Source organism: Lissotriton vulgaris, chromosome 7, assembly GCF_964263255.1.
Source record: "Lissotriton vulgaris chromosome 7, aLisVul1.2, whole genome shotgun sequence".
Lineage (NCBI taxonomy): Eukaryota > Metazoa > Chordata > Amphibia > Caudata > Salamandridae > Lissotriton > Lissotriton vulgaris.
Window position 1 is genome coordinate 1,032,028,156 of NC_141695.1, and position 24,469 is coordinate 1,032,052,624.

Genomic DNA, 24,469 nt, shown 5'->3' on the forward strand with positions numbered 1-24,469 from the left:
TGGACGCTTGACTCTGCAGCCACGTGGACCAGGAGGTGTCTCCGACGACCAGGATGGTGGCACGAGCTGTCCCACGCAGGCTCTCGCTGTTGGCGGTGTTGGTTCCGGATTCGGCGTCAACAGACCTTGGCAAAGGCAACCCACGCGGTGAGTGGAAAAGGCGTCTGGTGCGGACCAGGAGGGTCCGGGGTGCTTCTCCTTTGCAGGGAAGCAAGGGCAAGTCTGGAGCAACCAGACCAGCAGTGTAGATTTCAAGGATCGTCGCCTAGGAGGCCACTAGCCAGCCGGCAAGTGACCAGACAACGCATCGAGCAGCAGGAGGGCTGATCTTCTGTGCAGGAGCTGCTCGGGGCTGGGGCTTCTCAATCCCCAAAGCACTTCGTCGAGGATGCCTCTGAAGTTGCGCTGGAAGCGAAGTGCAGTTTCTTCAAGATGGCCGGTCCCACGTGTCTCGTCGCACCCACGGATCTCAGCTGTGCTGCAGATGTGAGTTGAGGTCGGAGAGGTCGGGAAGTCCGGGTCTCGTCGGGCTCTGAAGTCTGGATCCACCAGGGAAGACGAAAAAGTGAACCGCTGGAACCCTTGATGGTGCCTGCTTGTACAGGGTGGTCACTCATCGGCCACAAGGGAGATTTCTTCAGTCTTCTGTGGAGCAGAACGTCGAAGTCCAGAGTTTCTTCTTGTAAAGTCAATTCAGGATAATCTAATTTGGAATGGGACCAGCTCCTACCTTTATTCGCCTAAAGGGGCTGTACTATGACTAGGTCCCTCTTATGGGTGGGACCAGGAAGGGGAGTGGTTTTACCCCCTATCCTTTGTCCGGTTTCGCGCCAGAGCTGGGGCTGGAGTGCCCCAGCAACTGGTTTGAACTGAGGTATGCACAGGGACACCTTGTGTGCCCCAAGCATGTCTCATTCCTTTCAGGCCTGTCCTACCTAATACACAAAATCCTGTCTGGGGTGGTGCTAGCACCTCCCAAGGCAGGAAACCCTTTGTCCAGGCCTCCCTCGCTGGAAGGACTCCCAGCAGCAGGAGGTCAGACTTGTGTCTGTGGTGGCAGCATCCATTTTGTGATGCTGAGGCTCGAGTTAACTTTAACCGGGGTTCACAGTTACATACATGTCGTGTCCCTCTTGAAGGGTGGAATGCTATCCCCGTCGCCAGAATTGACAAGGGGGTAGTATTCCAATTCGTATAACACCTTACTCGACATGTTTTGATAATGCTATGCCAAAGTTAGCAATAACCGCGAGGATTATAATGCACTTGAGAGTATATGGTATAGCGTTATCATGGAAACAGCTAAAGGACTTGGTTCCGAAAGCTGCAGACAGGCTCAGCTCATGCTAGAGCACCATCTCACATAATTCCTAGCACTCTGCCTCCAGGATTAAGGCCTGCCATAGGAGTGACTTATAGGAGGATATGTGTCCATTTTAGGGTTAGATATAGGTATACTATATCTAAAGCAAAGGGTGATTACACCACCTTGCCCCAGCTGTGTTACTAGCCAGTTGTGTCTGTTTAGATGGCCAGCCAGTGGTAGCACAATACATGCTGCAGCCCCTGGTAGGCCTTGGGTGCACGTATGCCCTGGGTACCTATGGTACACTGTACAAGGACTTACAAGAGTGAACCAAGACCAATTGGTAAATGCACCTAAAGTACATGGATGTCAATTTAGAGAGAGAACAGCTAGGCCGTGGGTCTGATTAGCAGGCCCACAGCCAGGGAAAGTCGTAAACCAGTGAAGCAAAAAGTAAAAATCTGGGGTGACCATAGGATTGCAGATCCTACTCTCCTACAGGTGCTGCCAATTGTCCGAAGGGGTTACTCCCACCCCTTCGAGGCGACCACTCCAGCCATTCCACCCCAGTACCACCGCGTGTCGGGGGATCACTTGCAACTGCTGCAAGTGGAAGTTACGGCCCTCTTGGACAAGGGGGCCATCGAGCGCGTTCCTGGGCCAGAAGTAGGGTGTGGTTGCTACTCCCACTACTTTCTTGTTCCCAAGAAGGGCATAGGAGGCCTATGCCCTATCTTGGACCCGCGGAACGGCAATGGCTTCCTCCGGAAGGAGAAGTTCAAGAGGCTGACACTGGCTCAGGTCTTAGCTACCCTGGACCCGGAAGACTGGATGGTATTGTTGGACTTGCAGGACGCTTATTTTCACATCCCCGTCCTGCCGGCAAACCGGCGCTACCCGCGGTTCATGGTAGGCCGTGAGCACTTTCAGCTTACCGTGCTCCCCTCTGGCCTTACCAGCGCCCCACGGGTGTTCACGAAATTGATGGCGGTGGTCGCAGCTCATCTGCGCAGGTTAGGGGTTCGTCTTCCCCTACCTCGACGACTGGTTGTTGAAGGCGGGCTCGCCCCAGACAGTAGTCAGCCACCTCCAGACTACTGCCGACCTCCTGCACCTGCTGGGGTTCACCATCAATGTGCCGAAGTCACACCTGTGTCCCTCTCAGAAGCTCCTCTTCATCGGAGCGGTTCTAGAGCAGTTTCGGGTTTATCCTCCCAAACAGCGGGTTCGGGATATTCAGGCTCTGATTCTGATCTTTCAGCCGTTATCCTGGATCTCGGTCAGGTTAACGCTGCGGCTTCTGGGGCTGATGGCCTCCTGCATCCTTCTGGTGCATCACGCCAGGTGGCGGATGCGGGCTCTGCAGTGGGACCTGAAGTTTCAGTGGCCCAGCATAAGGGCAACTTGTCCGACCATGTCTTGATCTTGGAGGGCACTGTAAGACTGTTGCAGTGGTGGCTCACGGACCGCGATTGGGGCAGATCCGTCTCCCTACCCCAACAGGAGCACGTAGTTGTGACGGACCCGTCCCTCCAGGGCTGGGGGGCCACATGGGACAGGCGGAGATCAGAGGCCTCTGGTCTCCGGCGGAGTCCTGACTCCACATCAACCTTCTGGCGCTGCAGGCGTTCCGGCTTGCACTGAAGGCATTCCTCCCGTCTGTCCGGGGGAATGTAGTGCAGGTGTTCATGGACAACACCACCGCCATGTGGTACTGCAACAAATGGCGGGGTTGGGTCGTGGACCCTATGCCAGGAGGCTCTGCGCCTCTGTACGACTGTTTCGCATCTGATACGGCTGCAATGTTGTAGAATTCTGGATTTAACTTTCTGTTGTGTCTGCCCTATATATATCAACTTGTGGAAAAAGGTAGGGCTGATGACCTTTTTCAGAGTTGCCCGGCGTTAACCGCCTCTATACCCACTCAAGTTACCAAACAAAGAGGCAGGCGCTGGAGACTGGAAGGCAGGAAACAGAAGTTTTATTCCGACGGAGCAGAACACATCAAATCAGACAACAGGGTATCTTCTCGAGGTGCTCTAACCGCATCTCTGAGGCCTGGCCTCTTATACACAGGTTTATGATCTTTATTGCATGTCGCACATTCGGAATCCCCGCTTCAGGCCCGTTCCCACACACATTTACAGTTGAAGTCCCCACCCTGGTCACAACAGGTGATGATTGTCGCGCAGCTGGACATTCCGCCGATTCACGGAATGTATGTGGTTGATCGGATCTCATGGGGTGGGGGCTTTGATCAACTCGTGGATCCTTTGATGGGAGAAGCTTCCTACTGTATAGGGGGCAATAAACAGTATCCGCAGGGCCAGGTGGCGGCCTGGGAACGAGTAAGACAAACGGGCACAGAGGAAAGGGGGTTTTATTAAAGGACCCGGGATCATGAAAGGAATGAAGGGAGGTGTCGCGCTGGGAACAGGATGGAGTTGTGCTGAAGAGGAGTTTATGGCCCAAGGCATGTGAGAGCGGGGGTTGTCAGCGCGCGGGGGATGCCTGCGAGGTCAGGAGTGAGAGAGAAAGACGCTCTGGCTGTCGGCGATGGGCAGAGAGGCCATGGTATTTAAAATGGCTGCCGCTTACGCGCACGAATGGGCTCGAAAAAGGGGGCAAGATGGCGCCGATAATGTTGACACTGCAGTCTAGGTTTTAACAAAACTGACAGGGGCAAACAATGCAGTAGATGACATTCATGGTATTACAGTTAGTGTAATATTTAAGAACAGTTTTTTCTTCTTTATACACAAACTCCTTGATTTGTAAAGTGTAATCACAAGCTTTACAGTTACCACATCGGTAGTGCCCTACAATAGGTTCTACCGATGTGGTAATACCATGAATGTCATCTACTGCATTGTTTGCCCCTGTCAGTTGATATATATTGGGCAGACACAACAGAGCGTTAAATCCAGAATTCTACAACATTGCAGCCATATCAGATGCGAAACAGTTGGTGCCCCCCTAGTGGAGCATTTCAAAACGCTAAGACATACGCCGGAAGACCTCAATGGACTGTCCTAGAGAAAGTCAAACTTGGACCAAGAGGTGGTAACATTTGCTTGTTACTGAATGTACGAGAAATGAAATGGATAACCCATTTTTAACCCAGGATTGAATGAGTTGGATAGCAGTTTCGTACAGATGGCCACTATCTAGTATTAGGGGTACATTCCATACAAGTCTTTTTAATTCTGAGTGAAATCATAGCTTTTCATGTAAGAGTCCATTATGCAGCACTGTAGGGACCACTATAACACCCTGTGAGGTAGTTACGTGGGTCCGGATAATTTACAATGCTTGCACTCCAAACCATGAGGTTATGTGTATATAATGTTCAAAATGGGTTTGTCAAAATGGGTTTGTCTATATGAAATATGTGAAACAATATCCCTTTGTGTTTGACCACTTTAATACCCTGTGATGATAATTATGTGGCATTAATCTAATCTAATTCCAATGCTGTAATGATATATTGTGTTTATAGAATACCACCATCACCACGACACAGGATTTTGTAAATTCTGTATTTCACCATTACCCTGTGATATTAATTATCTGGTCAGTAGACCTGATGTTCCGGGCAGCATATCAGAATTGTATTCATTCCAGCTGGTTCAATCATGGCTAACCAACATGAATACCAAACTTACTCACTTTTTAATTATGCCTTAATTTGAGATACCCCGTTATTCACTGGCAACGTAATTCAAAATTAATTTTTAAAATTATAATGGTGCAAGCAATGCTTTACGAAGGCTATTTTCCTTGAAACTAGAACGCTGTACTAAAGCGTCCCGGTAACCACGACAACCAGTGGAGGCTTTTTTCCATTGCCCTCGCGGTCACGTGGTGCGGAAGCGTCTTCAATGCAATCCCCGGCTCACTCGAACGCCACTCTTCCAATACTGCGGGAGTTGCAGGATGCCGGGCACGAAGTAGCCTGACCCGCTCCATTAGGTAAGAGAAGCCCCCTTGTAATCTTAACCCATTCCATTGAGCCCACAAGTATACTTTGTAATCGATGTGGTCTGACAGGTTCCCCCTTTCCTTCACATCGACCGAGTCGGGAATGGACTAGTACCCGTGACTTGATCGGTACGCTGATATGCAGGTAACGATTGTAGTTTCCTTTCCTGTTCCTGTTAAATGAACACCCAGTAATTTATCTCACTAAGCAATATATCCTACTCCTCTCTAGATTGTCTACCTATGAGGTGCCTCATCCACAGGATTAATCCTTGAGTGCCCAAACCAATCCAAAAGAATCCAGCGACTGTAGACACTTTACCTTTCTATCAGGTAATTGTACCAATAAGGTACCTTGAGCCCGTTTAGTGTTATTACCCAAATTATATCCCTTTTAAGCTATTGTAATTGTCTATCCACTTCCGTAGGAATGATCCTATCAATCAAGTATTTCATGTAACGACAGACCATATAATGATCTGAATCCAAGGTAATTCTATAACTTGTGTTGATGTGTTAACAGCTTGATGCCTTGAACTGAACACCTCACGTCTCCCATTACAATGCTGGGACCCCTTCAACTCTATCAAGTCATGTCAGCCTAGACTCTTCCCAGTCATATGCCGCGGTTTTGAATAATCGCAGTCGTGACAACATTCGCACTAGGCCTATGTGGGTACTGTCTATCAGTGATCCTGTGCGAACAGTAATTAGCCTACCACTCTAGCCTATGGTCCTTCTGGACCAACCATACCAATGTATGCTGTAATTTTATGTACCTCTGTGTAAATAGTCATATTTAGTGATAACTACGTAATTCCTTGTAAATACCTTTCTCCTTAAGGAATCGCCCACCCAACATACCCCCTCCCATCACTGTCCTGAAGAAGACCCGCCATGTAAGGGGCAGTATCCCTACAATGAGGGTCGAAACGTCGACTACCAGCCGCAGCACTTGATCAGAGTGTGACTTTGTACACCTGTCATTTATTTTTTTATTTTTCTATTTTTTTTTTTTTTATTTTTTTTATCCTCATTTGCGTGCATAGCTCCAATCTATCCAATCCAGGAATATGCCACAGAGATGGGAAGAACCGGCTGTGCTTTAATACTGTCTCAGCGTAAGCTGGGAGGGAAGTCTAGTTGGAGGGGGAGTGAATAGTCCCATCAGTACATACACACAGGCCTGGATATTCCCACATAGGGCTGTTCGTTGGAAGATAGTGCCCGTGACACCGTAGCCCCATTTGTTCCTTAAAATAAAAAAGAAACCAATGGCGGGAATGCTCGCATTAATCATAGGACTCTGGGGAAAAAAAAAAAAAAGAAAAAAAAAAAAAAAAAACCCCAGGCTCAACATGACCGTGCCAACTGTAACCAAAAGGATCTTCGACTTGCATTTCCACCTCTAGCTAGATCTAGTTTAGAGATCTGAAGCACCGAGGTTCGCCACTCGTGGATTGTAGGAGGCTGGGCCTCTTTCCAATGCCTACAGATTTCCCTCCGGGCTGCCAAGATGGAATAGAAAATGAGGTTTGAAGCTGCGTTCCGTACTTTGTTCTTCAGGCCAAAAATGACAAGAGCAAGATCTATAGAGAGATGATAACCCAAGGCCAGAGATAGATCATTTCCTATTGACTCCCAGTATAATGTGATTTCTGGGCATTCATAAAACATATGAGTATCATATGCGTCAACCATCTGACATCTTGGGCATGATACCGGGCCTGTCGATGAAAATTTTGATAGTCTCAAAGGGGACTAATAAGCCCTATGAATAGTGAAGATATGATTACGACGCAGCCAAGCTGGCTTCACCAAGTCCCACAGTGCTTCACATGAAGCTAACCAAAGCTCCTCCAAGTCGACTTCCGGCAATGCATCGGCCCATAATGTCACTGGGAGGCAAAAGTTACCATCTATTTCCTCCATTATCTTCTTGTACCACAATGAAACTTCTTTTTTAGCAAGGGGGCTGTCTAGCAGACAAGTTACTAATTCACTGATGGCTCCTATAGGTAAACTGCTATTTCGAGATGTCTGAGTATTATATGTTTGGGACCAACTAGAAATTTGTATATATTTAAATCTGGAGAAATTTGGCCCCACCTTATTTATTAAGTAGTCCCAAGGCAGTAGTATACCGTCCTTAAATAAATCACCCCAGGTATTAATGCCTGCTACTCTTAGTGGTTGGGTTAATGTGTCTTCTGCCCAGGCTGGGGGAGATGGTAAATCCCATATTGGAGTTCTCTCTGAATAATAACCTAGTTTAATTGCCTGCCTCATTCTGTACCATGTAGTAGCTATCCCCTTTAAGGTCTTTAGTTTTATTTTTTTTAAAAATTTTGGGTCTCCAAATTTAAACAAGAAACTGCTCTGTCCAATACCCTCAGAGTTCAATAACATAGAGAACATTTGGCCAACCCCTGTTGCTACTGGCACTTTTAGTAACATACGAGCATGTGTAAGTTGAAAAGCCCATGCGTAGATCTGAAGATCCGGTCCTGCTAGCCCTCCCTTCTCTCTGCGGCGTCGTATTTTCTTCCAGGAAATTCTTGAGTTTTTACTATTCCAAATGAAAGTAGAAATCGCACTTTGTAATTTAGAAATTAATTTAGGATCAAAGAAAAGTGGGATTGAATTAAATAAAAAGGAGACCTTAGGTAAGATACACATTTTTACTAGATTAACTTTACCAAGAATAGTAAGTGGAAGATGCGACCAATCCCTCATATTTTTACGACACTGTGCTGCTATTGTAGAAAAGTTTAATGAAGCGATACGATCAATGTCTTTAACTATATTTACCCCTAAGTAACGTAATTGAGGTCTAGATGTCCCGTTATCCGTATCCAAGACTTCATTCCATGACATGGATTCCGTCTTAGAAGCGTTGACTTCGTATCCAGAAACTTTCCCAAATTTAAGAGCAAGATTTATTGCTTCTGGATAGGCTGTATTAATGTCTGACGTAAAAATCATTATGTCATCGGCATAAAGTGCCACCTTTTTTTCCCACTCACCAAAAATAAAAGGTTTAATAAGTGTACTGTCTCTTAAGGTTTGTGCAAAAGGTTCTATGTACAAATCAAAAAGGAGAGGAGACAGGGGACAACCCTGCCGGGTTCCTCTGGTTATATTGAATGGCGCTGTAAGGTCCCCGTTGATCAAAATTGAAGCTGAAGGACTTCTATATAACAGATCTATTGCCCTTCGAAATTTTTCACCAACGCTGAACCCCCTCAAGGCCTCCGACAGGTATAACCAATTTACCCTGTCGAAGGCCTTGGTGGCGTCCAACGTCAGAACAGACAAGGGGAGAGTCTCCTTTATCGCCACATCAATAGATCCAATTAGCTCATATGTAAGCTCATTTAGTTGTCTCCCTTTTATAAACCCTTTTTGGTTCAAGTGAAGTATATTAGGGGCTACCTGGCCAAGCCGTTTGGCTAATATAGTGGCAAAGATTTTGTAGTCTGCATTTAAGATGGAAATAGGCCGATATGAGCCACAATCAGAAGGGGGCTTCCCTGGCTTTAGAATGAGCGTTATAGTGGCTTTATCCCAGGAGGCTGGCTGTGCTACCCCTTCCCTCAATATTTGATTAAACAAAGCTGTTAAAATTGGGGATATCTCTGAGATCAGATGTTTGTATACCTCGCTCGGTAACCCATCAGTTCCTGCCGCCTTTCCCCCTTTAGAACCTTTAATGGCCTGTTCTACCTCGACAAGACTTATTTCCTCTTCTAAAAATTGGCTCTGTTCTTTTGATAGAGAGGGAAGAGAGATACCCTCAAACCAGTTACTAATATCATTTGTATTGATATTAAGATTTTCCTGATATATTGACTGAAAGAATGATTTAAAGGTCTCTCTAATTTCTGCGTCACTGGTGAAGGTACCCCTATCAGAGGTTACTGAGGCAATATTATTCCGAACCCGGTCTGATTTTACCTTCCAGGCCAACAACCTGCCCGCTCCCTCACCATACTGGAAATGAGAGAGTTTGCTTGTCTCCCATTTTTGCAATACTCGTTTCTCCATTAGCGAGGACAAGTTATTCTTAAGCTTATTAAGCTCTGCTAGTTTCAGGGATAGATTATGATTATCCAAAGATCTGTCATTGTCTATACAGGACTGAATAACTGACATACTGTTCTCAATAGATGAAATTTCTTCCCTATACTGCCTTCTTCTATGAGCTACCCTGTTTTTGACTGTTCCTCTTAGAAAACATTTGAAAGCGTCCCATACTGTACCTACTGGGGCTGAATACCTATTGAAAGATAAAAATTCGCGAGTCTCAGATTGAAGGAGTTCTATATCTTCTGCCGATGTTAGAAATGACTGTCAAATGACCAGAGTTTCGGCGAAGAAAACCTAGTTCCCCACTCCATTTCTAGCTTCATTGCTGAGTGGTCCGATAGATGAGATGGAATATACTCTACTAACGTTATGGAGTCGACCAAAGATCTACTGGTTAGAATAAAGTCTATCCTTGAGCTGTGTCTATATTTTAGATTTTTAAAGGAAAAACACTGTTTTTGGCCCTCTCTCAGCCTCCAAACATCGACATAGCCATATTGTTTCATTAGCCCCAGTAGACAGTTTCTAGTTTTGGAGGGAACTTGTTGTCTACTATTTGTAGATTTGTCCAGTAGAGGGTTGATGGTGATATTAAAATCACCAGTTATGATCACCGGCTCTGGGAAATTCAAGAGTTGTTGAAATAGGGATTCTAGTGCGGAAGTATCATCGCAGTTAGGCCCATAGTACCCAGCCAATGTTATAACCGCCCCTCTTATCTCCACCGCAGTTATGGCCCATCTCCCTCCCTTATCCACTTTTTGTTGTAGGATCCTAAAATTTAAATTTGAAGATTTTTTAAAAAGTATTGTAACCCCCCGCGTGTTTAGTGATTGGGACGTTGTAATTGAGAGGTTTATCCACCTATTTTTCTTCACTAATTCCAGAGTCTCAATCTCGGTTAAGTGTGTCTCCTGGAGTATAATGATCTCGGCATCCACATCCCGAAGATATTGTATAATTTTATTAGCTCGGGGTTTGGTGCGGAGACCATTAACATTCCAGGACAAAATTCTAGGCCTACTCATGTTTCCCAAAAAAAATATTAACCATTAAACGTAACAAGTGTTTCTGTCTATATATAAAAAGAAAAACAAAGCTACAAAGTGTACCGACTGGAGCATTATTGGAAATGGATATTTTTCTTTTTTCACCACCTCCCGCCACCACCCCGTGACCCCCCCGCCCATGGGAAACCCCTGACCTCACTACCCGGAAAATTCCGGAAGTAAGTGCTCCTAGCTCTTCTCCGACCTCACCTCATGTGTCCCACTTTTTATTATAATATGATAGCTCGCCTTATTATAAGTATATCAAGCATGAAAAACCTTTTTTTTTTTTTTATGTTATATGTCCCTTTTTTTTTTTTTTTTTTTAATATATTTATTTATTTATTTATTTTTTTCATTCTTCCTCTTTTTATTTCCCGGTTAATTATGTGCATTATGAGTTGTTTTCCCCGTTATTTTCCCCACCTCTTCACAGACCTGGGCTAGAACCTTTATTACTCCTTCCTTCCACCCAGTGACATTAAAAGCTCGTCGGCTGCCTGTACTGATCGAACATTATGCATTTTGTTGTTCATCATTATTTTGAGAGATGCGGGAAAACCCATCTGCACTGTTGCTCCTAGTTTGCGAAAGGCTTCCATTCTTCTTCCTAGCTCCCACTGCTTTTCTAGAGTGTATCTTGACAGATCAGAGCGTACCTGAAAGTTAAAGCCTTTGCCTACTAGCGACTTTTGCTTTAGAGCTAAGTTCAAGATGTGCTCCTTGAGAGAATAGGTGTGAAAATTGACAAGAATTTTCCTTGGCTTGGCCCTTTGTGGATTGTGTCTAAAAGGATCCCTATGGATTCGTTGAATGTCCGAAGCAAGTACCTCAGGAGTATGAGGAAGGTTAAGAGAGTCTTTTAATAACGAAATTATATACCCTTTGATGTCTGTTCCTTCACTGCCCTCAGGAACGTTCAAAATACGCAGATTACTGCGCCTGGCGTTATTTTCCAATACCTCCATTCTTTCTGAGATGGCCAAATCTTCCCTTTTTAGCTTTTGTATGTCTTCCTGAGTACCTTCTGCCCGCATAGACATTTGACTTACACCTGTCATTTATGATGCCATAACTAATGTTATATATGATTTTTGATTAATTCCGGCTAGGCTCCCCTGTGAAGCCATTTTCAATTGTTGTAAGCAATTTACAATTGGATTGTCACTTGAACCCACCCACACTTTCCCAACACTGCACCACCCCTTCCCCTTTTCCCGTACAGTGGGCACTGTTAAGATGTGTATTAATTATTCTTATGTATATACACCCTATAAATGAAAAAATACAGTGAAAAACGTATTCACACTATTTGAATAAACAATAGTGTTTTATAAGTAATTTGGTTTAAGGATTTTACTGAATCTAAATTAATTCCATTGGTCTGGGACCATTCTTTCTACAACACATAATTATCCCGGTCCCTTGACTACTGGGTTGACCCTCTTACTGTAATCCTACTTGTACTAGCTGGCAATAGAACTAGGCAGCACATTGGCATATCTGCCAATACAGATATGTCCTCACAAGTAATATACTACACCCTGCCTTATGGCTGTAAGGCCTGCTGTAGGAGTGACTTAGATATATCGCATGCAGTCTCTGGGGGCATAGCACACAGGGTTTGTGCCGTGTAGTTTTTTCACATTTGACTGAACCATTTCATGCAGCCTTGAATAGCAGTCTGTCCGAGTTTGGTGGTAGGTCCCTTAGTGTGTTACAATACATGCTGCAGCCCTTAGGGATTCTCTTTAGTACCCATACTCTAGGTACCACAAGTAGTTTTTACTTGGGGCTTACAGAGGTGCTAAAGTTCTTGCCAGTTGGGGAACAATTGCGCTGTTACCTTGTTTGAAGGAAAGAGCACTAGCACTGGGGACTAGTTGGAATCCAGTGTACTTCAGTGAAAATTGCATCAAATACCATGCAAAAAGTGGGGGTGACCGCATGTCAAAAAGGGGCACTATCCTTCACCCAGCAATGCCTTGCCATAGGCACAGTGAAAGAAAATTCTTCAGCTCTTTCCCCCCTTCTCTGTTTACCTGGCGAACACTTGACTTGACACTGACAACTGTCTGTCTCCCTTATTGTTGTTGCATTTAGCTCGCCCCATAAGAGAACTACAGGCACGTTTGGTTAAAACGCCTTACAGCACCTTTTTTTTCTGCACAATTTAATACTGAGGGCCATGGCGGCCTTCCTACCAAAGACTGACTCCCTTCCAAATTGTCCAGTCGATTACACTGCCAGCGCCTTTTTCTCCACCCAACCCTTCAAAAGAGGAGAGGGTTTTTACACTGGCCATACAGTAGACCATTGCATGGATGGTCCTCTCTTTGCGGGTTTCCATGGGCAAAGAAAGGGGAAGATGTGCAAAAAAGGAGGCCTGACCAAAATGTCACTGGACTTGCTCATTTGTGCTGGGCGTCTTGGTCTGAGTACTCTTCTCAGACCCTCCAGCTTTAGGAGGCACTGCTGTGCTATGCTATCTGTTATAAAGGTGAGGGATCTGCGGTTGACAGCTTCCCTCAACAACAAGTGACTTAACTTCATAAAACTATTTCTGGTGGCTACTATAACTGCTTTCCAGATCCTCATCCTGTGGAGTGGCCTCTTTTCCATCACAAAGGTCCCACATTTGGAATTCAGTAGACTGTCTTGGACAATTTCTTCAACACTCCACATCTGAGGGCACAGAAGAAGAAAGATGCAAGAAAATGATGTCTGGGTGCTTGGGTTGTTCTTGAATGGCTCTTCTACAACACTTCCGGGGCAGTATGAAGTCCTTGCATAGATATCTGGCACCACCTTTTGTCTCACTGGAGCATTTCGGAAGACTTCTCTGGATCAAGTCTGACACCTGGGGATATTCTGGAGGTGAGGAATCTGCAGTTAGTTTATCCACAAGAAAGAATTTTACCAAAGGTAAGTAACTAGTTCTTTGGCCCTTGGTACAATGCCAGAATACACTGTTTTGTGGTAATTATGACTGGGAAAGCCACTACCTCCCCAAGTATTGACATCCCTAACTTCCAATATGTCACACCAACAGGACATGACCAAATCATGTGCAGTATCCGATTTTGCACAACTATGGCAACAATGTTGCAAGCAGGATCAATCTTGTGAAATAATGCATAAAGTTCTACGAAGAAGCTTAAACTGTTTGTCTAAATTGCTCATGATCACCTTACTGTGAGCAGACGTGTTAAGCCCGTCATTGTCTGGTAACAGTGTTCCACAATCCTCCATCAATTTTGCTTTAATTATTATATCCACCGCTGTGTTGGTCATTATAAAGTGTAGATACCAGGCACACACCCAGTATAATACAATCAGATGACCTAATGTTATTCTGGGAGCTATTACTAGTCTGGCACAGATCAGGAACTGTCCTGTCTGCAACCTGAACAATATCCTTCAGGGGTGTGGAATTTTATGAAATATATACTTGTCCATGGGACAAGTAGCTTCATAAATCTACATGTCCTGTAACAAAATCCACTTGTCCCTTTGGTGCCATGTAGTGCGCCGTCAAATAATGGCTGCAATCTCTTTATAGAAGAGCTCTGATAATAGCCTTTCTGGTTATGTCAGGCTATTACTATAGAAGGATTTGAATTTTGGAGTTTTTCACCAGCTCTTCTTTAATCTTTTCCCATACTGAGAAAGGTCGGCAATTTACCCCTGACAATGGCAGAAGTAAAGTTTCTTCCATGGCTGGGAAAAATGTGGTTGGAGAAAAAGTGAACTTGTAAACAGCCAACAGATTTCCGCTGGGGCATATTCATACTTGCTCATGCTAAGATGCAATTCACAAAGATTTTCTAGGACTACGGTTTCCTGGCCTACTTAAGGAAATTCATGTGAATTCATGAAAAACGTAGATCTGCATGAATACAAAGTCATATATCATGGGTGCCCTTTGTGACTTTAACAACTGAGCCCCTAATTAAATCTGAGTTAACCAAGACCTTGTGCTTTTATTAAAATGCTATCTCTTCCTATCTGTGAGCTGGCTTCATTGTGTGCTCTTTTACAAAGTAGTTTTGTTCAGTGCCAGGAATTTCTATGGCAATATGGCCTTTATGAGACCAAATACCAGCGGTCTAGTAAGAACGCGCTGGCATACAGCAGCACGCCTACCTGATAATCCCAAGGTAGAGAAACGAGCATAGTGTAGGCCAAGTGAGTAACCAGAAAATTAAAATACCCACCACGTTGATCCAAAGTTCTTATGACACCAAGCAAGCAAAAAATTCATTGTAATCCTCGCCAGAATAGCTCTCTTGTCTCTTCCATCTGAGCATCGATCCATTCATCCTTTAACACACTGATATCTAGCATTTCATCTTTACATTGGCCCCCATTCATTTTTTATCCATTAGCCTTTCACCAAACTGTTCGTCCGTCAGTCCATCCGCTCATCCATTTCCAAACCTACCCATCCATCTCCAAACCTATCCATTTCAACCATCCATCCATCCTTTTGCTCATCCATACACCCTCCCTTTCACTCATCTATCCACCCTCCCTTTCCCTCATCCTTTCACCCACTCTTCAACCCATCCATCAATCCATCCTTCCACTCATCCATCCATTTATCCTTTACACTCATCCATCCTTTCGCTCTCTAATCCTTAAACCTGTAACCCATCCATCCATCTAGCCAGCCACACTTTCACTCACTCATCCTTTCACCCACATCCATTCATCCTTTCACAATTACGAATCTTTGTCTGCCGAGCTGCAGACAGAAGAGGCCCATCAAGAGCTCCGCCTCTACTGTAGCTGAAAAGTGTGGTGTTCATGAAGCCCCTGTTCAAAGCTATCCTGCCATCTGCAAACCTATCGACCCAACTGATCAATCCAGCCTTCCTTTCACTCATCCATCCATCCTGTCACTCCACACATCCTCCTCTTCACTCCTATTCAACCATCCTTTCACTCATCCATCCATCCACCCATCCATCCTCCTTTTCACTCATCTATCCACCTATCCTTTCACTTCCTCCATTTATGCTTTCGCTTGTCCATCCACCCTTTCACCCGTACATCTTCCGTTTCGCTCATATATCCATCCACCCTTCACTAATTCCTCCATCCACCTTTACACTCAACTGTCCACCCATCCATCCATCAACCCTTCCACCCACCCTCCATCCCCCCCCCGCTCAGCCATCTATCCCCACCCACTCAGCCATCTATCCCCGCCCACTCAGCCATCTATTCATCTACTCTCTCACCACTTCCCTTTCAATAAGCTGTCCATCCTTTCACTCATCAATCCACTTTCGACCTATCCATCCACTCACCCATCCCTTCATTCTCCCTTGCACTTATCCTACCATTCTTTCAAACATCCATCCTTACATCCATTCACTCATTCATCCATATATCATCCCTTTCACTACACTCACTCATTCATTCATCCATATATCCATCCAGCCTTTCACTCATTCATCCATACATTTATCCATTCACCCTTTCACTCATTAATGTATTCATCTATCATCCACTCTTGCACGTATTCATCCATGCATCTATACATCCACTCTTATTCATACATGCACCTATCCATCCACCCTTTCACTTCTTCATACATGCATCTATCCATCCACTCTTTCATACATGCACCTATCCATCCACCCTTTCACTCATTCATTCATGCATCTAAACATCCACCCTTTCACTCCACTCATTCATCCAACTATCCATCCAGCCTCACTTATTCATCCATGCATCTATCCATTCACCCTTTCACTCATTAATGTATGAATCTACCATCCACTCTTGCACGTATTCATCCATGCATTTATATATCCACCCGTTTACTGATGCATACATGCATCTATCCATTCACCCTTTCACTCATTAATGTATGCATCTATCATCCACTCTTCCATGTATTCATCCATGCATCTGTACATCCACCCGTTCACTTATTCATATATGCATCTATCCATCCACCCTTTCACTATTCATCCATGCATGCATCTATTCATCCACCCATTCACTCACTCTCCCACCCACCCTTTCAAGTCTATTATGGGCCTTTGTCTGCGGACCTGCAGACTGAAGAGGCCCATCAAAAACTCTACAGCTGCTGTAGTTGCTACAGCGGTGTATTCACAATGCCCCTGGTGCAGGCACAAAGTGAGATGAGAGGCCTAGTGCAAGAACAGAATTGGGGGTGGCCTTCGACCTGCATGAAAGCCCATGGGGAAACTGATGAGCTTTAATGTAAGCCCTCGATGAAGTAAGATATGAGAGGCCAAGGGGAGCGGGTCAGGGATGTCAAGAGTGCAGCGGAGGGTGGAGTGGTTCAGGCACCGGGTGTAACATAAGGTGTACAGAAAACACAAAGTGCCAAGGAGGGGGTGCATAAGAAGGGAAATCAAATTGAGTTGAAGATGAGCAGGGATATTGGAGCCCTATGAGGCCCAGGAGTGGAGCAGAGAATGCAAGGCAGGGGTCATACAGTTCAAGTCAGAGCAAGAGGCCAAGAGGCACAAAAAGCAGCCTCTTACATGTCATTGCTGCGAGTGTACTGGAGCTGCAGAAGCTCGATGTGTGTCTCATGCTTGAAGAAAATAAAAGGACCAGGGGAGAACCTGGAAGCCACACGAGCTTATTGAGCTGGCTCAAACTTTGAGCTCTGCTTTATCATTTTGTTGTTCTGCTCTTGGGAAATTAAAATGCAGGCCCCAGCTTTGCATTGACCCTTTCACTGCCAATAAACTGCTCAGAGCAAATTATTTACTGGCTGTGACCTACAGGGGTGAACAGCTGTGTATCTTATTACTATAAAACTGTCTACTTGTCCTTTGGACAAAATGCAAATTAAAACCTCTAGCCCTCCTAAGAAATCTAGATGTCTCGGGCGTCGGGAGATAGGAATTCCCCACCATTCCTTGCCTCGTCAAGCATCATAAATTCAGTACCATTGTAAAGATTACCCACTACCAGACAACCACTTTCTACCTATCTGGTGACAGCAGCTTCCTGTTGCAGTCTCCAAAAAGAAGGCAGTCACCAAAATGGAAAATAAATGGATTCCTCTCTGGACGCTAATCTAATAGAGACTACTAGCCGCAGATTCCTTAACATAGAATTATTCCCCAGCGTAAGACTGGATCTGGAAATTTTTCTTTGCCACGGGATCTCTGCGTGCCAGGGGGCGGTACCACGTGACTCAGCCCTGACGTAGTCTGTGGCCGTGACGTCAGCAAGGTCACATAAGCCCCACCCAGCGCGCCAACGTCAGTTTTCTTCGGAGAACTTTTCTGCACCACAACGCAGAGCCATCACAAACGAAAAACTGAGAGAATATGGGCACAGTGTGCAAAAAAATCAAATAAACAGAAAGGGAAGAAACAAATGGTGAGGAACAGCGCCATCCGGGAGAGTGGCAGGCACTATGGCACCGAAAGTCATAGAAGGGAAGAGCAGAACACAGCTACTGCGAAGCAACTGTCTCCCTGGACAGAAAAGCATGTGAGAAACGTCACAACAGATGAAAGATGCCTGCAACCCCAGCCCATAAACAGTGAGGGCCACAACAGAAAAGCAATGACAATTTAACCCCAAAGCAACACCAGCAAGGAGAGGCTCATTCTCTGTAAGGAGCTAAGGGTAGAGGCACAGCCAAGAGACTCCAACTCCGAGGACTGCAGAGGAGTCAGAAATTTCAAGCAATGAAAAAGGGAGAAGCGCATGAGTATGCCCCACACTGTAAGACCAGGGTGCAGGGACGCAGAAGCACCCATGAACCCACCAACCAATCACCAGAAAGGAAGGAGTGGATCAAACAAACAGAACGAGCATCCCACTAGAGAGCAAGTGAAAGAGGGCACTCGCAGAAGGCAAAACCACCCGGAGGCAGGCGAGTGCAGAAGACCAAGCTGAAGGTCCTCGCAGAACGGGGAGGAAGGGCGGGTCGTGAAGGAATCTGCGGCTAGAGACTACTAGCCGCAGATTCCTATCAAAAGGGGAATTATATATCCAGTTTACTGACTGTCGACCTGGGACCCAAACACATGATACACTAGGGAAGCATACATCCAGCACAGTCAATTAGCAAGTTCAACCCTCCCTGTTAGCATTAGCGGCAGTATAGGCCAGAAAAATATTAGTTGACGAATCCTTTGCAAAACTTGACAAGCATTTGGACCAATATTACCTTTGAGAGTATTATTATAGTATATGCCCAAGTACTTCAGAGCCCCAGGATGCCATACTGGACCCAAACTTGTAAGTCCTTGTCCCTCAAATCTCACTAAAGCTTTCATAGCGAACAGGTAAAATTTACTCCAGAAAGGACAGAGACCCGACGTGTCTCCAGACTCGAGCATCTTAGGTTATCAGGATCGCAGTGGCTCTCTCAAGTAGACAAACCTATACTGAGCATAAATAAACACCACGCTTAGTATCCCTTGTACGAATGCCCCTCTCTGTTAAGCCTATTCTCAGCTTATCAACCATTGGCTCCATCGCAAACTGCAGTAGGGCAAATAGGCATCTCCAAATTCAAACCTCAGACTTTTCTTTTTACAGTATTTTTACAGTACCTTAATCTGACTTAGGAAATGTGGGCCAGAGTTCAACATTTTGAAAGTTTTATAAAAGAAAGTCTCAACCAACAGCATCCAAGGCCTTTTCAGAATTCCAGCTGTTAAACAGAAAATAAGATCACATAACATGGCGTCAGAGGCTGCTGCCCTAAAGCAGGACGGTATAACAACAAGAGAGTGGGTGAGCCCTAGAAGGAGGAAGTCGCTAGGGGAAAAAAAGAGACACAGATAACAAATTTGAAGATCACACCCTTGTTAAGGACTTTCTTTAAGGTAGTACCAAAGACTTTGTTATTAAAAAGACCAGCTCTAGTCTGTCCAGTGAATAGCCTACTAGAAGATCAGGATATCATAAGTCCAAATAGATTCCAGGTGCTGGCTAGTACCCCTGAGCCTCAAGAAGTAGCCGTCCTGAAGGAACTTAGGCTATTTCAGGACTTGGAAATTGTTTCTCTCTCCTCTAGGGTTATGGAGCCCAACCCTTTACAGACATGAAAAAAAACGAGTCAGTATCCTATGAAGACCCACCACCACCTCTTGAGGATGGGGGGGGGGAGTAAAGATGGTGCAGCATAAACCACAGACACAACCCCAATTCCAACTGCAGTCCCAACCACAGTCCCAATCAGCCACAGACCTAATTCAGTTGTTAACTGCCGAGGTGAGGTATAGATTTGAAATATCAGAATCAAAGAGAGATAAGAATGGCATGTGATAGTCTTGAAAGGAAGCTGGATGACCTTGCTATTAGGACATTGCAGTTGGAAACCTCAGTGAAAGATCTAACATGTCAATCAGAAGCCAACACGAAGGAGATCATGCTACTAAAGGGGAATGAGGTGTTTTTGAAAGAAAAGATGGAATCGTTAGAGAATAATTTGAGCGGAAACAACCTCTGTATATTAAAAATCCCAGAAGAGACAGAGGGGGAGGACATAAAGGTTAATATTAAGGCAAGGAGCACCACATTACATTTGTGGTTCGTTTTTTTGGTCTTAACGGTGGACCTAAGGAAGAAGAGCACCAAATCAACCGAGGATATTAACGGAATTAGAATTTATTTTGTGGACTACTCCCTGGTGCATGCTGAGTGGCGCCCTCACCGTTGTTCCCTTTTTTGGGTATGACATAAAGGCCTTTGTAGCAAGACTAATATAGCTGGGCACACATACTGATTGTACAGAAGAAGACTTGGTTTAGGACATACAGAGGGTCTGAGGAGATCCATTTAGGGCAAATCCGAACATGACAAAACCAAGGAAAATCTTAGTCAACTTTAATACCTATGAGATTAAGGAAGAAATCCTTATAAAGAAAACGCTAACAGTGGATGACATTAATTTTGAAATAAGATCTGATATCTCCCAATTTAAGGCCAACAAGCAGTGGGAATTCAATAATTTGATTGAGCCTTTTAAAAACTGGGTGCGACGGTACAGCTGAGATTCCCTGCCAGTCTTCGGATGATGCATAATAATAAGTTGCAGAACTTTCGTAGAATAGAGTAGGCTGAAGAATTTCTCACATCTATCAGACACAGGGGCGAGACAGAGAAGGTAGAATATATAGTTATAACTAACTTGTATTCTGTTATTTTTCGAACCCTGGTTGAGTATGTATTGCCTCACTCTCCCCTTTGTTCTTATTCTCCTTCTTTGGTTTTTGCTCCAGGGTAGTCTGGTTGATACGGTTTCTTATCCTGTTTTTTTTTTGAAGATTTAAGAAGAAAATTGACTAAATGTATCAGTTTGACTTAGCGGAACAAACTTTCTATTTTGATAATAGTCTCTTAAACTTTGGAGGGCTATTAGGCTTAGGCCATAAAGAAGGAGGAGGAGGGTTTCCCAGGGGAGGGGGATGGTCATGGGTAGATTTTAGTGCACGGGTGAGGGAGCAGTGGGTAAAAAATACAACAAAAAAGTGTCCTCATTGAACAAGCTGGAACTTTGGCCATAATGAGATAATACATTTAAGGAATAAAAGATGACTGCCAGCCAGAAAGTACAGATAGAAGTTCTATCATGGATTGTCAATGGGCTTAGAATGAAACATGGAAGGGAAAAGATCCTGCAATATTTAAAAGATGCTCCAGCCCAGATTATAATTCTGCAAGAGACCCATCTAACGAGTGAAGAGGTATTTAAATCTAGAAAATGGTTACAGAAAATGGTATTCACTGACCACCAGCTTACCATTAGATGGGTAGCGATTCTGGTTAAAACCAATCCCCAGATAATAATAGAGGATAGTAGAGTGGACAAGGCTGGTAGATGGGCGATTGTTAAGCTAAGATGCCATAATCAGGCCTATACTTTGGTTGGCTACTATGGCATTACCTAGCTGACCCTACTTCGTTCAGTAATCTACTCTCAGAACTCTTGGATTTCCCTGACCCGGTTATTATGGCAGGAGATTTAAATGTGATTTTTGATATTAATTTAGACCGCTCCACCCAAAGCAGAGATATAATCTACAGTAAACCCCGATCCCTGATTAAAAAAACCTCAATAAACGAACTAGGTTTGTGCGATATCTGGAGAGAGAGGAAGGGTGCCCTGAAGAGTTTCACTTTCAATAATAAAAAAATATAGGCACCAATCAAGAATAGACCTATCCCTAATCAGTCAAAGTATAAACTATCAGGTTAGAGATGTCAATCATGTGGGATCACACATGTCAGATCACTCAGCTATTACTCTAGCTCTGGCGCCCATAAGTATTGCAGCACAAAAGAGATGCCATGGATCGCACTATTCTGCTTGACTATGCTATAGTAGAAAACTTGGGAAGGAATCTCAAGAGTTCTTCGAGAATAATATAAAAAGTGTGCCAATAGGTATAGTTTGGGATGCCTATAAGGCTTTCTTAACCCCTTCCGTGCTCATGACGAGCTGAGCTCGTCATGAGCCGTGGAACCCTCACACCCGGGGTTAATTCCACTGTTGTGCTGAACATTCCACGGAAACAGGTGTGGCCATGACGAGCTCAGCTCGTCATGAGCACACGAGCACTGTGACGAGCTCAGCTCATCATGAGCATGGGGGCGCTGTGCGCGCCCCTCCCTCACCCCAGCACAGCGGGGGAATGTGTGTCGCAGCCAAAGTGTTAATAGGGAAAATAATGTCTATTCAATCTTATAAAAATAATCAACGTAGGGAAGAGTTAGCGAATATCGAGAGTAAGATCCGGCAGTTAGAACAGCAGTTACAAGGGAACAAGATAGGACAAGGGTCTCCGCAAACTTCTGTTCAGGCTCTTAAAATGGACCTTGCAGTGATAGTGGAATGAAGACTACAAGAAAGATGGCAAGTTAGCAAACTTGCCCAGTTTAATTACAGAGAAGGATGTGGTAAGCTTCTTGCGTGGAAGGTGAAAAATGACCAGGTAAAATGCTTTATTAAAGAACTAAGGCATGGAGCTGTATGGAGCCCTATTCTGAAAAGGGATGGTATAGAGGAGGCTTTCCTAAACTATTTCGAGGAAGTATACTCGGAAGATCTAACCACAAAGGGAAGTGAGGTGGAAGAATGGCTGGGTCCAGAAGTCCCCCGTAAAGATTCTGACGCTCATAGGGTAGCTATTAATAGCCCAATAACAGAAGGCGAAATTAGAAACTCCATCAGAGCAGGAAAACCAAGCAAGGCAGCAGCTCCCTATTGAGATATACAAATTGTTAGGGGAATATCTAGCCCCAGTTATGGTCAAGCTGTTTTCAGCTATCTCCGAAAATAGCAGGGAGATTCCCACTTCTTGGGAGGAAGCCACTGTTACGTTGAAACTAAAACCAGACAATCCATCAAACTGCTGTGACTCCTATAGGCCTATCTCGCTACTTAATTCTGACTATAAAATGTTCACGAAAATACTGGCAGATAGGCTTAATGGAGTGGTGGGGAGCTCCTTCATAAAGATCAGAAGGGCTTTGTACGAGGGAGGGGAATAAAATATCTTATCTATAATTTAATTGGAGCCATAGACATAGCAACCATGTATAAAGTACCACTGGCAGTTATTACAGTGGATGGGACCAAGGCCTTTGGTAGGGTAAACTGGTGCTATCTACAGAAAATGTTAAGACTATCTAATCTAGGAGAGAACTTTTGTAGGGCAATAGACCTACTGTATAAAAATAGTGAATGGAAATCTACAAATCTTTTAACATCTTTAGGGGGACCAGGCAAGGGTGTCCATTATACCCCCTCCTATTTAATGTATACAATGAACCCTTAGTGGTAAAGATTAGGAATCATGACAGTATACCCTCATTTAAATTCCGAGGTTGGGAGAAAGAAGTTGGGCTATATGCCGATGACCTTGTGGTTTACACCTCCAAGGTTGTCACTTCACAGCCTGTGGTATATGAACTGGTAAATGTAAATTGATACTTGTATGTAAATTGATACTTGTATAGCGCACTACTCACCCGCAAGGGTCTCAAGGCGCTTGTACGAATACCGCTGTGGAACCCATCCTGGCTTTCCCTGTGAGGCGTCCACTCCTGGGCACCCCCAAGGTGGAGGCCAGGCATCCTTAGCGTTGTTGGGGCCGTTGTGGAGATTAAGCAAGCTATTGCCCAGAGTTGCAGAGTGGGACTCCATGATTGGAATAGGCACTGAGGCGAGAATTATCAGGTCCGTGGAATTTTGAGCCCAAGACCCGCTGAGGCGGGGAATTGTACCCTGGTCCCGGGCTAGACCTCTGCATCAGGGTCTTCCACTCTAATCATTGAGCCACACTTCTCCACCTCGCAATCAGGCTTCCGCGCTGCCCATGGCACAGAAACTGCAGTAACGAAAGTGGTGGACAACATTCGTCTCACCCTGGACAGAGGTGATTACGCATTTTTGATCTTATTAGATCTTTCAGCTGCCTTTGACACCATCTCTCACAGCATTCTTTATCTACGGCTGTGGGAGATCGGTGTCAGAGGCAAGGCTCTGGCCTGGTTCAAGAGTTACCTTGCTGACCGGCATACTTATATTAGGGTCAACTCCTTGGAATCTAGCAGGACTCCTCTCTCTGTCGGGGTACCTCAAGGGTCTATTCTGAGTCCCATGTTATTTGACATTTATCTCACCCCTTTGGCCAGAATTATTAAATCCTTTGGTTTTTCCACAGTATCCTATGCGGACGATACTCAGGTTCTTATCACCTCTAGTTTAGATGTTCTTGACACCCGCACTAGATTTAAGAGATGTATGATTCAAATTAGCGAACGGATGAATGGAAATAAACTCCAACTTAACTTTAGCAAGACAGAAACTATGCTATTTGGCAAGGCAGAGACACAATGGTCGCATGATTGGTGGCCTTCAGAACTAGGACCATGCCCTGAGAAGCTGTTTGTGACCTGGGAATAATGGGAATAATGCTCGAATGTGCCCTTTCTATAAAGGCTCAGGTTACCCAAGTATCAGTAATCTGTTATGGTATACTACGAAAATTGTGGAAGATTTTCAGATGGCTTCCCA